General features: G+C 51.5%; 1 protein-coding gene across 8 annotated transcripts in view; it reads left to right on the forward strand.

Moving 5' to 3' along the window:
• Window positions 1-10,134, forward strand: part of CTNNBIP1 (catenin beta interacting protein 1) — a 52,957-nt gene that overhangs the window by 14,540 nt on the left and 28,283 nt on the right. For 2 of the 8 annotated variants that reach the window (XM_033843597.2, XM_033843599.2), the window contains 2 exons: window positions 228-400; window positions 8,485-8,569. The gene's annotated coding sequence lies outside the window, so the exon portion shown is untranslated. Of the gene's footprint in view, window positions 1-227; window positions 401-7,742; window positions 7,974-8,009; window positions 8,570-10,134 lie in introns of those variants that run through there. The other 6 variants (XM_073796451.1, XM_033843606.2, XM_073796448.1 and 3 more) reach the window with 5 other exon arrangements.

The following is a 10,134-nucleotide window of genomic DNA, read 5'->3' on the forward strand; positions in this document are numbered from 1 at the left end:
TTACCCACCCCCTTGGAACCTGCAGGAGGCCAAAGGTCAGACTGAATCAGAGGAAAATCCGGAGCCGGATTTTGTAGGCGCACTGGTTCCTGATTTCAGGTCTCAGGCTCCGGCTTGGCCAGGTTCCAGGGCTCCAGCTGTTCTCTGGGAAGGAAAAAAGAATCTCTTTTTAAATTAGGTCAGAAGATGCCTTTCTTTCCTTCTGTCCTTGTCCCCCTACTGTGCAGGGATACAACCGCCACCTGCACGTCCCTCGGTAAGAACTACAGAGCTTAAGGAGGACTTCGCCGGGGATCTGAGTGTCTCAGTGCAGCCGAGGAAACTTCCCCCGGCTCCGTGTTCCCTTCCTGTTTGCATTGTGCTGGCTGAACCGCGGAGGCTGTCAGAGCAGGCCTGCCAGGTACTCTTGCTTAGCTGTAAAAAGGACTTGAAGAGACAGTGAGCTCTGGGTAACCTTTTCTACCAATCAGGCCAAAATCACAGGATAGAATTTTTTTTAACCAGAAGTTTTTGCTTTTATTATTATTATTATTGGCCGTGCCGCATGCGGGATCTTAGTTCCCTGACCCGGGATCGAACCCGGGCCCCCTGCAGTGGAAGCGCAGAGTCTTAACCAGTGGACCACCAGGGAAGTCCCCAGAAGTTTTAAACAGACGCCTTTTACCAATCCAGTTACATCAACATTTATAGTCTGTACATGCAGGCTCCTTCAGTTCCTTGATGTCTTAGGTTCTCTGAGGTGAGGACATTCTGAGGCTGGGGGCTTCCTTCGTGGTTCCCAGGTGAATCTGAAATCTGTTCATTCACTTAACTGTGCATGGGACTCCAGATGTGACTGACAGCAGCAGGAACCCACCAGATTCCTCAGCACAGAGCCTACGGTCTTCAAGCTTTTCGAGGGTCCACAAAAATACTGGAGACCTGAAAAGAAAAAGTATCTGCTCCCTCTACTCATAGGAGTTATATGAGAATTCTATTTAATGAGAGATATGGGTCCATTTATTTATTTGTTTATTTGGCTGCACCGGGTCTTAGTTGCGACATGCAGGATCTTTAGTTGTGGCACGCGGGATGTAGTTCCCTGACCAGGGACTGCACCTGGGCCCCCTGCATTGGCAGCACGGAGTCTTAACCACTGGACCGCCAGGGAGGTCCCTGGGTCCATTTTAATATGTCTGTGAGAATAAGGCTGCCTGGGCCCACGAAGGACTTAAACCACCCTGTGGCCTGCCCTCAGAGAGCTTCCAGTTTGGAGGTGGAAATAGAGGCACAGACACCCAGGTGCAGTGCTTGTGCAGTGCTTTGAGTAGAGGAAGTTTGGGTGAGTGTGCAAACACAGGCTTCAAAAAGGTAACGATTGAACAGTGAACAGTAAATAAGGAGGAACATTCTAGGCTGAGGGTACAGCAGATGTGAAGGCCGGAGGTGCTGAATGAGCCTGGTGCAAGTGGTAATGAAGGTGGCCACCCGGCAGGGCTTCTCATCCTCGGCACTATGGGCGTGGGGCTGGGGGGACGGGGCGCGTCCTGTGCACTGTAGGTGGTTCTTCCCAGGAGCATCCTCCCAGTTGTGACAATCAAAAATCCTCCTTTCTCCAGACATTGCCAAGTGCCCCCATCTGAGAACCAGCGCCAAGCAGGGACCGTGGTGGATGGCCAGGGGCTGCCTGCCCGCCCCTGCCCGAGGGTGCAGTGGAGGGAGCCCCTTCCTGTCTAGCGTGTGGGTTTGTGCCTGCCCCCATGTCCTCTGGTTTGTGTGACGCTCTATGTGCAAGAGTGGCTGGCAGGCTCTCTCCGAGGGGAGTCAGGCCACGGGAAGGAAGGTGCACCCCGAAGCCCCCTCCCCAGGCTGGCTGGTTTTCTGTGTTGATGCCTTTCCCCCTGTTGTCTGGGCAGCCAGGCAGGGTGGCTGCGCTCTGGATGTTGGGCGGCTTTGAATGATGTCATGTGGATTTGATTGTAATGCTTCGAGAAGTTCACCAAAGGGCCTTCATCAGAACGGCTCACACCTGGAAGAGAAAGTGCCCTGTTGCTGTGAAGGGGCAGGTGGCAGCTCTGAGGTAGGAGGTGTTGGGAGGGTGGGTGTTAAGAGTTCCGGAATCTCCTGTGCAGCAGACCTGCGGCCGGGGAGGAGGGCCTATTGGTGTCTGGGCTTCCCAGCTGCTCCCCTGCAGATGAGGGCCGCCCTGGGGCCTCCAGAGCAACTGAAGCCTCTCCTGCTGCGACCCCACTTCCCAGGGGCTTTTTAGTGTTTTCTTGACCTTTAATTTTGATTTCAAATCTACAGAAAACTTGGAATAGTGCAGTGAACACACCTGTGCCCTTTACCTGGATTCACCAGTGTTAACCTTTGCCGTATTTGCGCACGTACTGTCTCTGTTCATACTCACACTCACACATACGCACACACACACACACTAACACATGCATATACACATACACGCTCACACACATACACATAAACACTCACACACGTACACACTAACAAACGCATATACACAGACACAAACACGCACATATACACATATACACGTAAACACATTCACACACATACACACACACAAGCACACTCATACACGTATACACACTAACACAAACACATGCATATACACATACACGCTCACACACATGTACACATACACACATAAACACATACGCATATACACATACTAACACAAACACATACATATACACGTACACATGTACACACACACAAACATACACATATACACATACACATATATACACACACACACACATAAACACACACTAACACAAGCACACACACACATACACACTCACATGCATAAACACACATACACACATACACAATAACACATACATATACACATACACGCTCACACACATATACACATACACACATATACACATGCACACTAATACAAACACACACATATATACACATACACACATATACATACAACACTCACACATACACACTGATATATACATACACACTCACATATACATGCTCGCACATATACCCACACACATGCATACATATACACACACACTCACACACACACTTTTTTTCCAGAACCATTTCAGAGTAAGTTGCAAGCATTGAGACATTTCACCCTTAAATACTCAGCCTGTATCTCTCAAGAACCAGGATATTTTCCAATGTATCCACAATATATTCATCACATTCAACACATGTAACATTGATACACTACTAATATCTAATAAATACTCCCTATTAAATTTTCTCCAGTTGCCCAATAGCAGCCTATGACTCCCTCACCTCTCCCCTCCCTGGATTCCATCAAGAACCATTCCCTGTATTTAGTTCTTATACTGCCTTATTTCATGTTCTGATTAGCAGTTATTTTGGGTTCTGACTTGTCTTTTCCCTGTAAAGTGGGTTTTCATTTCAATTTCAGTTAAAATGGCTAATGGGACTTCCCTGGCAGTCCAGTGGTTAGGACTCTGTGCTTCCAATGCAGGGGGCACAGGTTTGATCCCTGGTTGGGGAACTAAGATCCCACATGCCATGGGGTGTGGCCAAAAAAATAAAATAAAATAAAATAAAATGGCTAATGTTTCTATCAGCTTCTGAACTGGATGGGGCTGATAGGATGGAGAGAAAGCGTGGATTTTCAAATCCAGGCTTGTCACCTGTTAGCTCCATGGCCTTGAGCAGGTTACTTATCTTCTCTGAGCGTTGGTTGTCTCATCTATAAAATGAGAATAATTCCTGCCTTGCAGGCTTGTCGTGAGGACCCCATGTGCTGAACAGGCCTGACATTGTGCCTGGCCCTTAGGAATGCTCTCGCAACCACAGTAATTATCACTGTTGTTCTGCAACTTCACCTGGCTTCACAGAGCAGGAAGGAGCTTTGGGGCAGGCTGGAATTTGGGTTGGTGACCTCAGGACAAATTCCTTATCCCAAGCTCATCACCTAAGAATGGTGCTGCGTCCTGAGCGGCTCTGCTGTCATTACACCTGTTTTGCTCCTGCTGGTGGAGTGCGGTTCAAGAACGCCGAGCCTGGGTCTGGATGGAGGAGGCCAAAATGTGGAATTTATTTATTAAGGTGGTTGCTCACGAGGCCCTAGAGTCCGGGAGGTTGCGGTTTAATTACTGAGAGTGGAGCTTGTGGAAGTTCTCTCTGGTGCCCCAGCTTTGATGTCGCTGGGGAACCTGAGGTGCCACCCCAAGTGGGACTCTCAGCCCGGGCTGCAGATGAGGCTCAGGGCTGCCTTCCTCTGCTGAGCGCGTTTCTGTCCACTTACTTGTTTACTGGAGAGCAGTGTACCATGGCGGGGAGCCTGGACGTTCTGGGTTCGAATCCTGCCCCAGAACGGACTAGGACGGGCTAGCTGGGTGAGCATAGACTAGTGCCCTCATTTGTAAAACCTTATAGGGATGCTTGTTGCAAAGACTGAATGATTCATATACATGGAGGGTTCAGAACAGCGCGCGGCCAACAGCGAGCCAGAATGTATGTCAGCTGTTTCTTTAAAGCAGTGTTCTCACCTGGGGGGGACTTTACCCCCCAGGGAGCACGTGGCAAAGTCTGGAGACATGCTTGGTTGTCACAACCAAGGGGGAGGTGCCTTTGGCTGGTAGAGCCCAGGGAGGCTGCTAAATAACCTCCCATGGGTGGCACAGTCACCGCAACAGAGAAGTATCCAGTCCAGAATGTCACTAGTGCTGAGGTTGAGAAACCAAGCATTCCGGGCAGCACGTGGAACATGGAAGGAGGTCGTGTTCCTCACCACCCCCACCCTTATCCTTCCTTTGATCTGCTCCCCTCCCCCTCCTCCCCTCACTGGTGTCCCTCCCAGGCCCTGTGCCCAGGGCCCCAGTCCAGCTCCCCCAGGCTTCCCCTGGCTCACCTGCTCACCTGACCACTGACACCTCTTTTTCCTCTCAGCCAGCCCGGTTTTTTATCAGAGTACCTATCTCCTTCCTCCTTACTAGGTTATTTACCCACTGATTACTTCTCGTTTATTTCATTTTGTCTGTTCTCCCTTCTCCCTAGAATGTACATAGGGACTTTGGCCTGTTTTTGCACTGCTGTATCCCAGTCCCAGTAAGTGCTCGGAACGTCTGTTGATTGCATGGATGAATGCGTTCCCCAAGGCCACACGGCTGGTACGTGACATGCCAGGATGTCAGTTCTTCGCCATCACCCATGTCGCTCCTTCTTCCCAAAGTGCCCCCTCAGCCCCCCGCCCCATCCAGCGCAGCGTCTCCTAGAAGTGCCCCAGACGTTTCCCGGATCTGGTCAGTCACCACGTTCTGACTCCGTCTCCAGAACGCTTTGTGGATGTGCACGGTGATACCGACTTCATCTGAAGGACGAGCCTGCTCTGTTTCCACCCAGGGGCTTCTCCGTGGCCCTGGGAGCCCAGCCCCAGCTGTTGGCCTGTCCTCAGGGCCGTCACCAGCAGACCGGCAGCTGGCACGTCACACCCACACCCCCTCCCGCAGCCGCAGTGCAGTCCAGGCTCCGACACTGCTCCTGTCCCGCAGTTCCACCTGCCGAAGTGTCCCAAGCCCTCCCACCCTCACCGTCCCTTCTCCGTCACCCCGCAGCCCAAGCCCGGCCCTCACCTGGCCCAGCAGGGACCTGCCCTCCAGCTTCTCTCCATCTCTCCTCACACCGCAGCCCTCACGCCACAGCCACAGGGGTCTCAGGCTTTACCCGACTCTCCCGCTTGAACCTCTCCTCACCCCCCCCGAGACCCATGTGGTCTAGTACCTTGAGCCCCCTCACCTGCCTCCCTGGCCTCAGCTACACCTTCTTCCTCCAGTTTTCCCAAAGGCCCAGTCTCTTCCTGTTTGAGGACCTTTACGTGTGTGTGTGTGTGTGTGTGTGTGTGTCCCCCAACCCAGCTCCTCCTGACCTGAGTAACAGCTCAGAAGTCACCTCCAAGGGTGCCTGCCCCCAGGGCGAGGTCAGACTCCCAGCTGCGCGTCCTAGGGCACCTTGCACTTACCACCCCCGACCCCTGACCCCCATCATTTATCACCATCTGAGGCTCTGTTTACCAGGGTGTGACTTGATTCAAGCCTGTCTCCCCTGCTCACTGGGAGTCATTATCACAAGCATGCTCGCCTGTGTATCCTCAATGCCCAGCACAGGGCCTGGCATATAATAAACAGATGCTCAGTAATTGTTTGTTCAAAGAATGTCTGTTCCCTCTGCCTGCAGCGCGCTTCCCCATCTTCTCTACCAGCAAACTCCTTTTATTCATCCTTCAAGACCCAGTTTCAGGGTCTTCTGCTAGGAGCTGGTCCCTCCCCTTCCTCTGTGTTGCCACAGAGCTTTGCACATCCCCTTACTCTGCCACTTAACTACACTGGGTCGAGGCCCTGGGTTTTTTCCTCTCACCTCTGAGCTGCTCAGGGGGAGGTGCTGGGCACGGCATGTTACGTGCAGTTGGCACTCTTGGAAGTGTTTGTGTTTTTAACCTGACCTATCTTTTTGGTTCATTGTTACATATTATTTGTGTTGTTTTCCATTTGCCTTGTGCAGTGTGGTTTCCTCAGCCATTCTGGAAGCTCCTGGAAGGCAGGCTTAGTGTCACAGCCCCACCTTTGTATCTCCTGCTTCCTGAGCCTGACACAGGGCTGTGTTCACCTAGAGAGGTTTTATTCTAGTAAATCTTTCCTGAGTCCATGTCATGTCTACGTAAGGTTACGGTCCCCTTGGCAGTTGAGAGCACTTGACATCCTTTCCCTCATTCTGGACTGGCTAGATAGTTGGTGGCACCCGATGCAGGACCCCTTGTTAAACGAGTTATTCAGAGTTGTAAGACGGCAACAGGAGAGCATTAAACCAAGAGTAGGGCCCTTATGAGTGCTCGGACCTGTGCTGGCGCCCAGGCCTCATACTCATGAAGCCAGCCCCCATCTCCTTGCATCCTCCGAGGGAGGACACGGTCGAGGTCCTGATTTCCTTTTGACCAGTGGCAAACTGGAGGGCTCAGGGGGCAGTGACTGACCTCAGGTCGCACAGCTGACCATCGACAGAGTAGAACGGGAAACAGAGTCCAGCTCCGGAAGCGTGCTCACCGTCTCCACCGGCTCCGGGGCCCCAGGCGCTTTGGTCCTCGGTTTCCTCCTCTGTAAATTGGGAACATTGACCTGATCATCGGGTGGCAAATGGAACAGCTGGTGTGAGTCCCCAGATGGTCCCATCAGGAGCCACCACATCCCATAGGCGCCCTCTCCTTCAAGTCATGAAGCCAAGGTTCCTCTCTGTTTCTTGGACAGTCCGAGCCCTGTAGACAGTAGGAGGCTAATTGGCTGTTGGGGTAGTTGGAAAATTAAAGCCCCTCAGAAGTGGGAGAAGGTTGTCTCTTTTCATCTCTCTTTGAAGGAATGTGGGGACTTGGGTAGAAGTTTACCCAGGGATCCTTGGTATTTCAGTGCTTTGATGTCTAGAGGAATAAAAGAGCAATTAATCGTTGTAAATGTCTTTCCCGTAGGGTAGGCTGAGGGTGGCGGGGGTGGCAGTGGCGGGTGACTGCTCTTCCATCCCAGGGCCATCACTGGTCTAAGGGCTCTGCAGACCAGAGACCCAGGGTCAGAGCAGCGTCTCCCTGTAGGGGAGGCTTCTGAATCTCACTTCCTCTGGGAAGCACGTTTTCCTCAGCCTCTTGGGTGGGTGAGTAGCAGAGATTGCTGAAGACAGATGGGTTGCAGAGCTCCCCTTGGTCCCCTAGAATAGGTTTCTCAATTATCCAAAGACATCTGTCCTCACCGCAGGGCTGAGAGCCAGGAGTCCACCTTTAAACCAAGTGCTCTGAGGCCCACACGCCGCAGTGGAGGGGTGGCCGGGCTGCCACGGGCAGGCGAGACTCCGGCCCCCCCGCCTGCACCTCCACCCACCATTAGCAGCCTCCCTCCTGCCCGGTCAACCTGCAGAGGACCCAGACGATGAGGGTGTGTGTGGAAGGCCAAAGAAGAGAAGAGAATGTTCTCTGATTCCTAGAAGAGGTGTGTTGGGGCAAGCACACCTGTGGCCAGACTAGTAGGTTTTAAATTATCTGAATCTGTGTGTGTGTGTGTGTGTGTGTGTGTGTTCCCCAGGCACACAAACACCATGCAAGTCTGAGCACAAAGTGGGCGGAGCGCCGAGGTAGCTGTGCCTGGCTTGTCGTGTTGTTTGGTGGGTGGGATGCCTTCTCGGGCAGGTGCAGGACTTGCCCATCAGCTGCCCGGAAGTGATTCACTCTGGTCCTCGACATCTCCCAGTCAGCCTCGGTGACTAACCCAAGGGGAGGAGGGTGTGTAGTGACCTGCTTTGGCAGGAAATGACAGTGCATAGCTGCAGCCAGCACCTTATCCCAGGGTGCTGGTGCAAGTTTCTGGGCTGGCCAGACATACAGATATTTCTAGACCGTGCAGGGCCCTTGGCCACAAGCTTCCTGCCATCCGCCTATATCCCACAGCACTGGCCGTGGCTCCTCCTGGCTCCTCCCGTGACCTGGGTTCTGTGTTTCCACAGGGCTGCACCTTCCTCCTTCTCCCCGGCCACAACCTGCCTGTCACAGTTGAGCACCTGTTTTCCTGAAGGTGATTTCCAGAAGCAGGTAAGGACCCCAGGGGAAGGACGTCTGGTAGAGTGGCCATAGAACGGCGTTGAGGAGAGGGCCTCGGGTACTGGCTCTAGGGCTGACCGTGAAGCTGGCACATCTCATATCCTTTCTTCATCGTCCCTGATAATGCTCATTGCTTCAGCTGTGTGGGTTCTTATCCGTGAGCGTTGTGGTTCTGCTGATGTCTTTTAGGCTGTTAAGATGTGTAAGGTCTGAATTAATATTTTATATAAGCTCTGTGAGTCACACAGTTATATGGCACTGTATTTTCATGCAATGTAAACATTGTACAGATGAAAATGTACATTTTAAAACATGAACATCTAAAATATATCACTTTTTTTTTTAAATGGACAAAAGTCAAGTGCTGGGACCCATGGGGGAGAGGTGGCTTGTGTACCTATAGGCGCCCCCTGTTGTCTGGCCAAGCCTGAGGTCAGGCAGCATTTACAAGCAGGTGGTAGACCACCCTGGGTATAAACGTATATTCCAATTTACATAAGTGTGGGTGTTAAACAGCATTAGCTTTAAGTTTATAAATAAAAAGGAGTGCAGGTGGCTGTGTTTGTATTTGGGCGCCACCCCCCCACCCCCCCCCACCCCCATCCCCCGCCTGTCAAAGGGAGGCCAGCTTTCAAAGTCGTTTATCAGAATGGGTCTGACTTCTGCATGTCCTGCTCTCTGAGTCTTTCCTGCTCTACCTCCCAATTCTTCCAAAGTGAGATCAGCTGTTTCCAAGCTGGAGCTCATGTGCATAGAGATTAGGTCCCTCTAATCTCTGGGCAGGAACGTGGTATCTTACGGACCACCTCGATGCCTCCCAGAAAATGTGGTGCGGCCTCCCAGGCCACGAGCCACATTTGTCACTTTGTAAGTACCCTTCCCAGTGGTTGGGAACCCCTTCCTGACTGTCTTTTACCTACCAACCTTCCTTCAACAGAGATGCAGGCTCAGAACCAACAGAAGTGTGTAGAAGGTGTGTGTGTGGGGGTGAATGCATCTGTGTGTCTGCAGTGAATGTATGGAACGCAGTTTCTCTGAAGTGCATTTGTCCCAATCAGGTGTGATTTTCTGGAATCACGCCCACTTTGGCGTAAGCCGTGGATATCTGTGACACAGCATCCACTTAGCCACAAGCCTCTCCCCTTGCCTTTCGTTTGCATAGTTGATAGTTGCCTGTTTCTTTCCATTTTCTATGTTTTGGCTCATGTATGCCTTTCCCTGTTTAGCTTCCAGAATGTTATATCTTAAGAGAGGGAGCAGGTCTGTCTCTGACTTGGGCAGTTAACACTGAGGGATTTTCTTAGGATTTAGGATGGAAGCTCCACCATCTTAGGCGGTGGTGTGTTTGTGGGGTCGCCAGGAGACCATATGTGAGAAGCAGCGTTACCTTACCTTCAGCTCTCACAGCTGAGGACTGAATGAATAATTATTGTATCCAAATTCTTTGCAGTTTGGACTTAGGTAATTTAAACACATTTTAGTGGAGACCAGTTCTTGATCCCTACAGGGAAGAATAAGAATTCTCAAGTGAAGTTAATCTGATGTGTGTCAAAACT

This window comes from Tursiops truncatus, chromosome 1 (assembly GCF_011762595.2).
Source record: "Tursiops truncatus isolate mTurTru1 chromosome 1, mTurTru1.mat.Y, whole genome shotgun sequence".
NCBI lineage: Eukaryota > Metazoa > Chordata > Mammalia > Artiodactyla > Delphinidae > Tursiops > Tursiops truncatus.